The 10845-nt window shown below is 43.2% G+C and overlaps 1 non-coding gene across 1 annotated transcript; it reads left to right on the top strand.

Moving 5' to 3' along the window:
• Positions 1-534: 534 nt before the first annotated feature.
• TRNAT-CGU (transfer RNA threonine (anticodon CGU)) lies at positions 535-605 on the top strand. The gene has a single exon. It is a non-coding gene; the product is annotated as a tRNA-Thr (tRNA).
• The last annotated feature ends 10240 nt before the right edge of the window (positions 606-10845 follow it).

Genomic DNA, 10845 nt, shown 5'->3' with positions numbered 1-10845 from the left:
TTTTTTATAGGTTTTGAGTTGTCTTTAAGTTCCTTGTACTACCTCTCAGACACCACGTTTTGCTCTAATCCCATGCTCATCACGGCAGAGTATGCCTCTGTAGAGCCTTCAGCACTATCAATAAATTTGTCGATACGATGATTACGTCTCACTCTCAACACGTAATTATCGTGTTTACCACCTACAGGCGTTTCAGGCTCCAGCATCTTGCTATTCTCAGCTTCTCACTTCTCCAACACGACTACTGCTTCCCTCTTCTCTATGCTTCTTCTGCTAACATTTTTCTCTCTCCCCCAAAGGTGTTAATACCCTGTATCACAATCTTCTTTCTATTCTTAAAACTATTTTCAAGAGTTTTCTTTTTTCGCAGCTCTCCGCCTCATTCTTCTTCCTCCTACTTCTTCATCACTTGTCTTCCAAACTCGGGAGTTTTCATCTTTCATTCGTGTCGTGTTTCCTTAAACAAGCCTTTTTCACCCTCACTGCTCTAGCACAGCTTCTACAACACCACCTCTTCTACATGAGGTTTAGGGGGCCTCGTAGCGTGGTGGATAGCGCGCAGGACTCGTAATTCTGCGGCGCGGGTTCGATTCCCGCACGAGGCAGAAACAAATGGGCCAAGTTTCTTTCACCCTATGCCCCTGTTACCTAGCAGTAAATAGGTACCTGGGTGTTAGTCAGCTGTCACGGGCTGCTTCCTGGGGGTGGAGGCCTGGTCAAGGACCGGGCCGCGGGGGACACTAAAGCCCCGAAATCATCTCAAGATAACCTCAAGATAACAATACAGCTCCTCCACTATGTTCAAAATCTCCTTCAAACTATTCATTCTTGGAAAAAGATGTTGAGAGCTAGGCAGTGAAATGGAAGCTGGAGACAAAGTGTGATAAAGTGACCAGCCGCAAGAGACAACACTCCTGGTCATTGAGAAAATAGTAATTGTAATTGTAATTGAGTAAAATAATAACCCAATTATCAATAATTGCAATAAGGAAGCTAATAACATTATTATCAACAGATACATGAGTAAGAATGGAACTAAAAACATTACTAATAATAATTATTAGTATCATTACTATTTACAACATCAACAACCACCTCGTATAGCAATAAAATGTTCATCTGCAATAAAACTTAACCAAAGCCAGATGTAATAAACTACAGGAAATAAAATTTAAAAATATATAAAATAAAAATTTAAGCCCGCGAGCAAATGCATGAAACTCTTTTTGGCTGATTTTATTAAATAAGATACGGTTATGGCAACATTAATTACCTGCAGTTTAATTACTGTTGCCATAAAGTGACACTTCAAAGACTTCGCCCCAATGAGTATCATTTGCGAAACTGAGTCGTTTTTATAAACATTTGTGGATCGTACTGAAGAGAATCTTCTTTTATTATCATATAAAATCACATTTGGCTAATCTAAGGGGAAATTAAAATCAATTATTTTATTGTGTTTTATTGCTTCATCATCGTTTCCTTAGCATTGTTATTTGCTTTGTTATTGTTATATTTATTTGAATTATTACCTGGAATTAACTTTATTATTATTATTATGATTATTATTATTATTACACAGATAAATCCCATTAACGTAATCTATCAATTTAACAAATCTATCAGGAGCCTTGTTGAGGTTCGAACCTGTGCTCTAGATGTTTCAAGTGCCAATTTGAAACGTAATTGGTGCCAAGTGCTTAATTGTGCTACCTATCAATAGCAATATGATGGCACTTGCCTCAAACTCTTTCTGGACATATCAGAGTAGATCTTATCTCAGTGAATTGGTCCTCTTTTGCTGCTCCCATTAGACTCTCTACTTATCATCGGTTGCACTATTGCTCTTTTGGACTTTTTTATGAGGATGATTCAGTACTTGTGAAGCAATGTTTGCCAGGTTCTTTTAACATTGACCACAGAATGATCGTAATTGTCATTATGTACTAAGCTGCACATTCCTTACCAATCTCCCTAATCCCAGATCCAAAAGTGCCTCAAATTGCACTCTCACTTGCAGTCATGATACAAGTGTGTACGGCTTGATCGGTTCCATCTGACTATTTGACGCTTCAGATATAAAGGTGATTTACTTAAGCCAATGATCATTAGTATGAGGGAGCATCAGTATTACAGTGGACTTTATTGACCAATGAAATACTATTTCGGAGTTTTGGCACTGTAGTCGATATCGGAAAAAAAGAGGTCCAACACACTACAGCTTGAGGACAGGACAGTTTGATGGACCGAGAACCAGTATAGCCCAAGTACAAGAAACTGTGAAGAGGCACAACCATGAACAAACAATCTCACGCGAACAATACACCTTCAGCACAAGAAACATTCAGGAAAAAATACTTTTTCCTCTCTCTGCCAACCCCCTCTCACCTACCTGAACAACCCCCCATCAGAAGTCTTCCTTCTGAGCAACCCCACCCTCTGCCCCTTTCTCAGGAACCCCATCATCTCCCCCCCCCCCCCCCCGCAACATTTGTAAGTACCACTTGTAACTCCTTTGAAAAGTGTATTTATTTAAGACGCGGAAAAGATCCTTTCAACCGGAGCCTTCTCCTTCCCTCCCTCCCTTCAATAGGTACTGAAGGGCATTTTAACCGATGACGGCTAAAAGGAACTAGATACTTGCCTTTAGGGAAAAATCATCTTTTATGTTTTGAATGGCGTTTCGTGGGGTAAGGTTAGTTTTTGAGTGTGTTTGCGTGTGTGGGGGAGGAGTGGCTCTGTGTGTGTGTGGTAGAGAGGAGTGACTGTGTGTGTGTGTGGGGGAGGAGTGGCTCTGTGTGTGTGTGGGGGAGGAGTGGCTCTGTGTGTGTGTAGGGGAGGAGTGGCTCTGTGTGTGTGTGGGGGAGGAGTGGCTCTGTGTGTGTGTGGGGGAGGAGTGGCTCTGTGTATGTGTGGGGGAGGAATGGCTCTGTGTGTGTGTGGGGGAGGAGTGGCTCTGTGTGTGTGTGGGGGAGGAGTGGCTGTGTGTGTGTGTGGTAGAGAGGAGTGACTGTGTGTGATTGGGGGGGGGGGATGTGAGAGAAAGAGAGGGGAGGTTATCTTGAGGTTATCTTGAGATGATTTCGGGGCTTTAGTGTCCCCGCGGCCCGGTCCTCGACGAGGCCTCCACCCCCAGGAAGCAGCCCGTGACAGCTGACTAACACCCAGGTACCTATTTTACTGCTAGGTAACAGGGGCATAGGGTGAAATAAACTCTGCCCATTGTTTCTCGCCGGCGCCCGGGATCGAACCCGGGACCACAAGATCACAAGTCCAGTGTGCTATCCGCTCGGCCGACTGGCTCTCGACCGACCGGGTTGAAATATATTTGGTAATAGTGATGTTAAGACGAAGAGTGCAAAGTGTGGTATACTTGATCGTTGTTTGACGTTTGCTAAGTGGAGTGTGAGAGGGTGTATGTCTCGCCATCTGAAGTGTGTGTGACATGAGGTATGTGTGACGTGAGGTGTGATGGGTTCAAGTCTGCAAGGTCTGATGGACAATTTTCGTCGTAATATGAGAGGTGTGAGGTGTCGTGACGTAGGATTATGGTGTGTATGAGGGGCAGGGGAGTTGTGAGGGGAAGGGGGTTGAGTGAGATGGTTGATTGGTTGTGCGACGTAAGGTGAAAATTGTCTGAGGTTGTGAAGGGATTGAATAATTAGGAAAGGATTGTGAGAGGCTTGGAGAGGAATGTTTTATGTTGGGAGTGAATTGTGCGAAGTTTGGAATAGATTGTCTGAGGTTGGGTGAGTATAGGATGAGTCTAAGGGTGGGAGGAGGACGTTAGTGGATTGTGAGAAAATGTGAGAGAATTGTCTTTGATGTTAGAGAAAGAGAGAGAGAGAGAGAGAGAGAGAGAGAGAGAGAGAGAGAGAGAGAGAGAGAGAGAGAGAGAGAGAGAGAGAGAGAGAGAGAGAGAGAGGTTGAGTACAGTATATAAATAGCTGATAATATTTCATTTTGATTGGCTATAGGTGAGGAATTTTACAGTAGAATTTTCACAACAGTAGTTTACACGGGAAAACAAATGATGTTTAATATCAATTAACAGTTAGCTATATCGAATGGTAAATATGCTATGCCGTGTAACCAATCTAAATAATGCTAATTCTCAAATTTTAATCATCTAAATCACCGAATATATACTAGACCATATATTATTTTCATCAGTAGGTAGAATGGGGACGTTATGTGCGAGGGTGAGGTAGTGGGTGTGTGAGGGTGTGTGAGTGTGGTGAGTAGAATTGGATGTGTTTGAGGGTGGGGAGTAGTGAGTGTGTTGAGGGTGTGTGAGTGTATTGGGAATAGTGAGTGAGTGAGAGTGAAGCAGAAGGTGTGAGAGGATGAAGGATTTGTCTAGAGATTAGCGATGCAATAACCTACAGGGACGTCCGTCACCTTCGCTGCAGCCAATGATAAATGTGAGCCACCATCATTGACAAACCAACCAACAAAAATTTGGCCCAAGTACCTCTCTCTCCTATTATATCTCCCCCTCTAATTATGAGCCTCTGTTTCGTCTCTGAGAGATTCTCCGCTCACAGAGTTTAGCACTTGCAGATACACTCCCCTCACTTCTCTGACATGAGTTACCATGAGTAAAAGGCAGTGTGTCGAACACTGTGGAATGCTCTGACAGTCGAGGAGATGTAGTCTACCAATCCCACTCCTTGTATGATTTCCTTTATCTTCTAGCATTAATCAATTTACGATGCAGGATATTCCAACGTTGGTGTCTTGGGGAAAATATTTATGCTCTGATTTCTCTGTTTTCGACACTGTTTCTCAACTACTTTACATGTTAGTAATTATAGTTAGTGGTCTATAATCCAGCCATACTTGTCTTCCCTCTTCCTTGCACAATAACACCAAATTAGCCATTCTCCAATAGCCTGGAAGTAATCCTTTCGCAAGAAGGGGTTTTATATTATAGCAAAGGGGGAGGTTTAGCCTGATGGCAATGCTTATGCTGTCTATTTTAGCTTGCAAGGAAAGATCTTGTCCTGGCCTGTGGCTATCACCACATACAATTGCTCTGATTGTTTTCTAATTCTGGCGTTACTTCCTTCCCGATGTGTCTTGTCGTATGACTCTTAGCTCCAGTGACAGGTCAGATTAACCTTAAAAGCTTCCTCGTTTTGTTTATTAATTCTCACACTACCGTATTATTTTTCTACCTCCCTTCCTCGTGTATTTTTTATGTAGTTTGATCGCCAAGTTAGTCCCAGAAATCTTCCTTTGTTGCTGGGGATCAGTTTTGTATAGTCTTTGGCTTTGGGTGCTATGTGATTCTCATGATGTTTCTCTGTGTTAGTGGAGGCGTCATGAGTGAGGTGCTGTGAGTGAATCATGAGTGAGGGTGTGCATAGTGGGGTGATGTTCTGTATAAGGTGAGGTGTGAGGGGTACAAGAGGGCACGTGGAGAGCTGTCAGGTGTGACAGGAAGTATGAGGATGAGGTGAGGGGATGTGTGAGTAATAGGGTGAATGACCATGTTAGTTGTTCTGTATAAGGTATGTATAAAGGTATGTATGTATAAGGTATAGGTATAAGGTATGTATGTATGGTTCTGTATAAAGGTATGTGTCATGTCATAAAAGTAAGCCTGCAAATGAGAGAGAGAAAGAGAGTGAGAGAGAGAGAGCGAGAGAGAGAGAGAGAGAGAGAGAGAGAGAGAGAGAGAGAGAGAGAGAGAGAGAGAGAGAGAGAGAGAGAGAGAGAGAGAGACTAATAACTCACATTAAATACGTCAGACCTTTTACGAAGGTTAAGCTTTAAATAAGCTGGTGTAGGAAAACAGCTCTTAACTTGAAGCATAGTTAAGAACATCAGCACACCTCTGATTAAACCCTCGACGTAGTTCAAACAAAAAGAGTATAAATAAGAGAAACAATAGAGAGAGAAAATAGAAGGATGAAACAGATGCAGGGAGCCGGGTGTAATAAGCAACCCACACTAGACAGGTTAACCACGGGCGGGGTGGGCGTCTGTGATGGGTGGCGGGGCGTTGAACAGGGCGGAGGCGGTTCCCCAGGATAACCCTCCAAGCCCACAGAACCAGTTGTCTTTAAAAGGTTCAGATATGCTAAATCAGTTGGATGCCATCCGGTCGAAGGCCTCTTGGGGGAGGGGGGGCTTCGACGGCGAGCGTGGGGGGGTCAAGAGGGCTCTCGAGGGTCTGACTGTTGCACTCAATTGTATAAACACTCAATTTTATATACATGTTACTGCATCAGGATGCGTGCACTCGCCTGGTTGAGTGAGGCTGTGGTTGTGGAGGAGTGCACACTGGTGTGAGACACGTCAGGGCAGCACGGTCGGACTCCCCCTAGATATAGGACCCCTCAGGAGTATATAGGACTCCCTATAAAGCCTCCTTATAACTAGGAAAGCCCTATAGTTCTAGTTTCCTAAAAGTTAGTCCAGCTTCGTGGCTCAGTAAATCGTATTCTGACATATGCTCAAACTGTCAGGATTTCTGAATCATGTTAGTAGCATTCACAGTCTTAAGGGCTCGTAATGTCTCGCTTTATGCAGGTCGGCGTTCAATCCCCGACCGTCCAAATGGTTGGGCTCACCATTCCTTTTCCCCGTCCCATCCCACATATCTTCATCCTGACCCCATCTAAGTGCTCTATAGTCGTAATGTCTTGGCGCTTTCGTCCCCCTGATAGTGCCCCCTTCCCCTCGTAACGTGTTCTACAATAAAGGATCAACACAGTTGGCCATGAGGATCTGGTCCTTGAAGGTTGCAATAGGTACATGTTCGTTCCACACCTCATACTAGTCTTCCAACATAATAGATATAATTATTCCAATAACGTTCAGAGGGTTAGCATTTGTGTGGATTGGGATTGAATGAAGGCAGTAGCCGCTAAACACACACCGAAAGTACGACGTTGGTACAACGTTCGGACAAGTTTTAACACCTCCTAACCAGTTATAACAACCAATATAACAAGTTGTAACAACGTTCTAATACGTCATAAACACGTTAAGCCAAGATGTAACAACTTTATTACAAGTTGTAATAAGCGGAAAATAGAGACAGTTTCGGTTTGTGTTTCCAGGGTAGCACGCTTCCCTCACAAATAGAGGCTAGGTGAAGCCTATACCTACACAATCTGCTAGTTCCTTAGTTCTTGTTATGTAGTTTTTTCTAAGTATCGAAATGTTTAGCGTGAGAAAGCCATACTCCGAGTGTGGGTTGTTTCTCATGCAATTCTCCCTCACGTGAGATCTGAGTGAGTTCACGATTGACTATACTGTCTCTCATTTCTCATACTGTCTCTCAATTCTCTTACTGTCTCTCATCTCTCGTACTGTGTCTCATCTCTCAACATGCACACTACACTGTAGTGCATTTCAAAGTGTTTACATTACACTGTACTACCTCTCACCTCTCACTGTGTGTACACTACACCGTACTACCTCTCACCTCTCACAGTGTGTACACTACACCGTACTACCTCTCACCTCTCACAGTGTGTACACTACACCGTACTACCTCTCACCTCTCACAGTGTGCACACTACACTGTACTACCTCTCACCTCTCATAGTGTGTACACTACACCGTACTACCTCTCACCTCTCACAGTGTGTACACTACACCGTACTACCTCTCACCTCTCACAGTGTGCACACTACACCGTACTACCTCTCACCTCTCACAGTGTGTACACTACACCGTACTACCTCTCACCTCTCACAGTGTGTACACTACACCGTACTACCTCTCACCTCTCATAGTGTGTATACAACCGTATCCCTGTATACCCAAGATCGTGGGGAGAGCCAATCTCCCTTGAGCACATGCTCTTTAATTTCTGCCTTCAACCACAACATAAAACTGTTGAGTGAACTATGTCCCCACAGCTCATCTCCTTAACTGGGAAGTCACACCACACGCAAGTACCCACACGCACGCAAGCGCACACACGCGCACACACACGCACTCACGCGCGCACACACACACACACACACACACACACACACACACACACACACACACACACACACACACACACACACACATGCCACACACTACACGTGTACACACACAATCAAAAAATATAATTCCATTTACATATTTTTCCCTGCCCGAACTATTTTTCGCGTGCTTGATCTATCGCCGAATCTGTGCTTTACTCCCTCCCAGTTTCAGTGACTTGCAACAGTATAACAGTTACAGCGGCGCCAACAGTAAAAACAGAGACATTCTGACTTTTAGTGTCTATGGTATAACGGAGAATGTTTGTACCTTTGTCTGCTTGTCGAGCGTTGGGGGGCCCGACGCTCGTGGCTAGCCTCAACCAAATTGCTTGTTATGTATGGTATTTAATGTTCAAAAGCTGTATTAAAACACAATTCCCCAATGAACAAAACTCTATGTTAAATATCGTGTACTTTCCCAGCAGTCTTTACACAATTTCTTATTTACTTTATGCCGATTACTATCATTTATTGACGTATAAATTATGTGTGTATCACAGCTTTTCATTCGTTTATATTTACAAATCTACACAAATGATCTCGGATGATCCAATCATCCGAGGAGATCAGGAGTCGGTGATACCTGTGGATACTTATATATTGTCTCGTATACTTATAATCATTCGTGTTACGTTCGTGTTAACCTTCGTACATCACCGTATATAGATCACGGAATGGTACGAATAGTCTTAATTATGCGAAGCTCAGATGACCTTTATGGAATCTTGCGATGTTCTCCCTCGTTTTTACGCAGGCCTAGCTGTATATCAACCGGTTTCTCGAATTTAAGAACCGGTATACAGAATCCACTTTTTACCGGACTCTGGCGACGCTCGATCACGGAGGTCTTGTCTGATTGTCTGTCACTCGAGTTATTGAGTCCGAAGTTGGCAACTAGTGAGGGTCTTAGCTATAATATACAGCTGCAGCCTTATGTTCTGTACTAAAGGCAATGGAGTTATCAGTTAAGCCTGACTCCTGTAGGTCTATCGAGGCTGCTTGCTGTTCAAAGATGCGCTGTAATCCCGTCTATTGGCCACCAGTGTGTGTGAATTTAATAAATGCGCGACATTAGAAAACGAAATGCTATGATTGACACACACACACACACACACACACACACATACACACACACACACACACACACACACACACACACACACACACACACACACACATACATATATATAAAGTGTGTGTGTGTATGTATGCACTCACATACAGTTTTAGTGAAGTTTTTGTCTAGGGAGCCCAGGAGTGCAAGTTTTATCTTCCTACATTGCCTAAAATATTTTCTCAAGTGACGTTTAAAAGAGATAACAATAATAAATATATAAAAAAGTCATAACAAAAATTATTTGTCCCCAAAAATATGTAAGACCATCCCTCATTAGTCGTCCATTATATGTCACGTTTAAAATCGAAGAAGAATTATGTAAAATGCATATAAATGAGAAACTCTTAGCGACAAGACTGATATTTTGTAAATGTCACGGTAGACCTATCGTCCTCGACCAGCGATATATAAATGTCAAACCCTTATCGTGGACAGGCAGCGATATACTAGTGCTCCCTTCTCCTGTGTCACGGCAGATGGCGCTAGGATCGATATTTTCCGAGGGGAGAATAATTTAGTTTAGTTATAACCTCTTCGATTTTTATAACTTAAAAATATGATTAGTGTATTAGTCTAACATTGTATCTCAGTGCATAAAATTATCTTTCACTTTCCTTCCTTTTATCAACATTCTTTTCCTCTCCTTTTTTTCAGCTTTCACCTTTTCCTTCTCAATTCCCATCCTTCTGTCTCTACAATCCTTCCAGCAGGGGCCTGACAGGTGAGTGAACAGCGCTTCGGATACGTAGTCCTGAGGTTCCGGGTTCGATCCCTGTTGGAGGCAGAAAAAAAATGGGCAGAGTTTCTTTCATTCTGATGCCCTGTTCATCTAGCAGTAAATAGGTACCTGGGAGTTAGTCAGCTGCTACGGGCTGCTTCCAGGGGTGTGTGTACCAAAAAGGATTCCTGGCCAAGGACCTGGCCGTAGGGACCCTAAGCCCCGAAATCATCTCAAGATAACCTCAAGATAGCACTCAAAAAGAGGATCTTCGACGTGAACAGAAAGTTGAGGCAAGATCTCCAAGTTCCCGGTACCAGCCACAACCAGGCAGCCTCTCTCCTTGTTCCCTCGTCTTTAATAGCTATAGCCGTACAGCGCGGCGCTAATATGAGGAGTCTGTGGAGGATGATCGCGAGGAGGCTGTGTTCTAGCGGATGGCGGATAGAGGCGGATCGTGGAAGAGATGAAGGGAAGGATGGTAGAAGGACGAAGGGGAGAAAGATGAGGTTAAAGACGGAAAGAAAGATTGTAGGAAGACGTGGATAGGATGCTGATAAGCAGGAGGTGCATAAGAAAAAGTGGAAGAAGAAGGGAGAGAAAAAGAGTAGGAAAGGACAGATAAAGTAGGAGGATGAAGGATGGAAACTTTTCTTATTAAGACTACTCAGTAGCTCCGTCGATAGAGCTTCGGTCTCACACACATGGGGTCCACTGTTCGAGTCTCCTAGAGCTAAGATGAATGTAAGAAGGATGAAGAAAAGAATCAGCTGGACCTCAAGAACGTACGATCCTTCACACGCTTGTGATCTCCACTTGAGAGTCTTTATAAATTACAGTGATAAATTAACAAAAAAATAGTGAAAACGAGATTGAAAATCGAGACAAAAGATCACTATAATTAAACACCGAGAAATTTCAGAAAAGATCCGAGAGAGAATACAGAAAAATACTAAAAACAGAAAGATCACATCTTAACACAATGCAAATATTCAGCAAATCCAATTCTCCTG

Source organism: Procambarus clarkii, chromosome 86, assembly GCF_040958095.1.
Source record: "Procambarus clarkii isolate CNS0578487 chromosome 86, FALCON_Pclarkii_2.0, whole genome shotgun sequence".
NCBI classification, from domain to species: Eukaryota; Metazoa; Arthropoda; class Malacostraca; order Decapoda; family Cambaridae; genus Procambarus; species Procambarus clarkii.
Note: the sequence above shows the minus strand (reverse complement) of the source record. Positions and strands in the feature narration are given on the sequence as shown.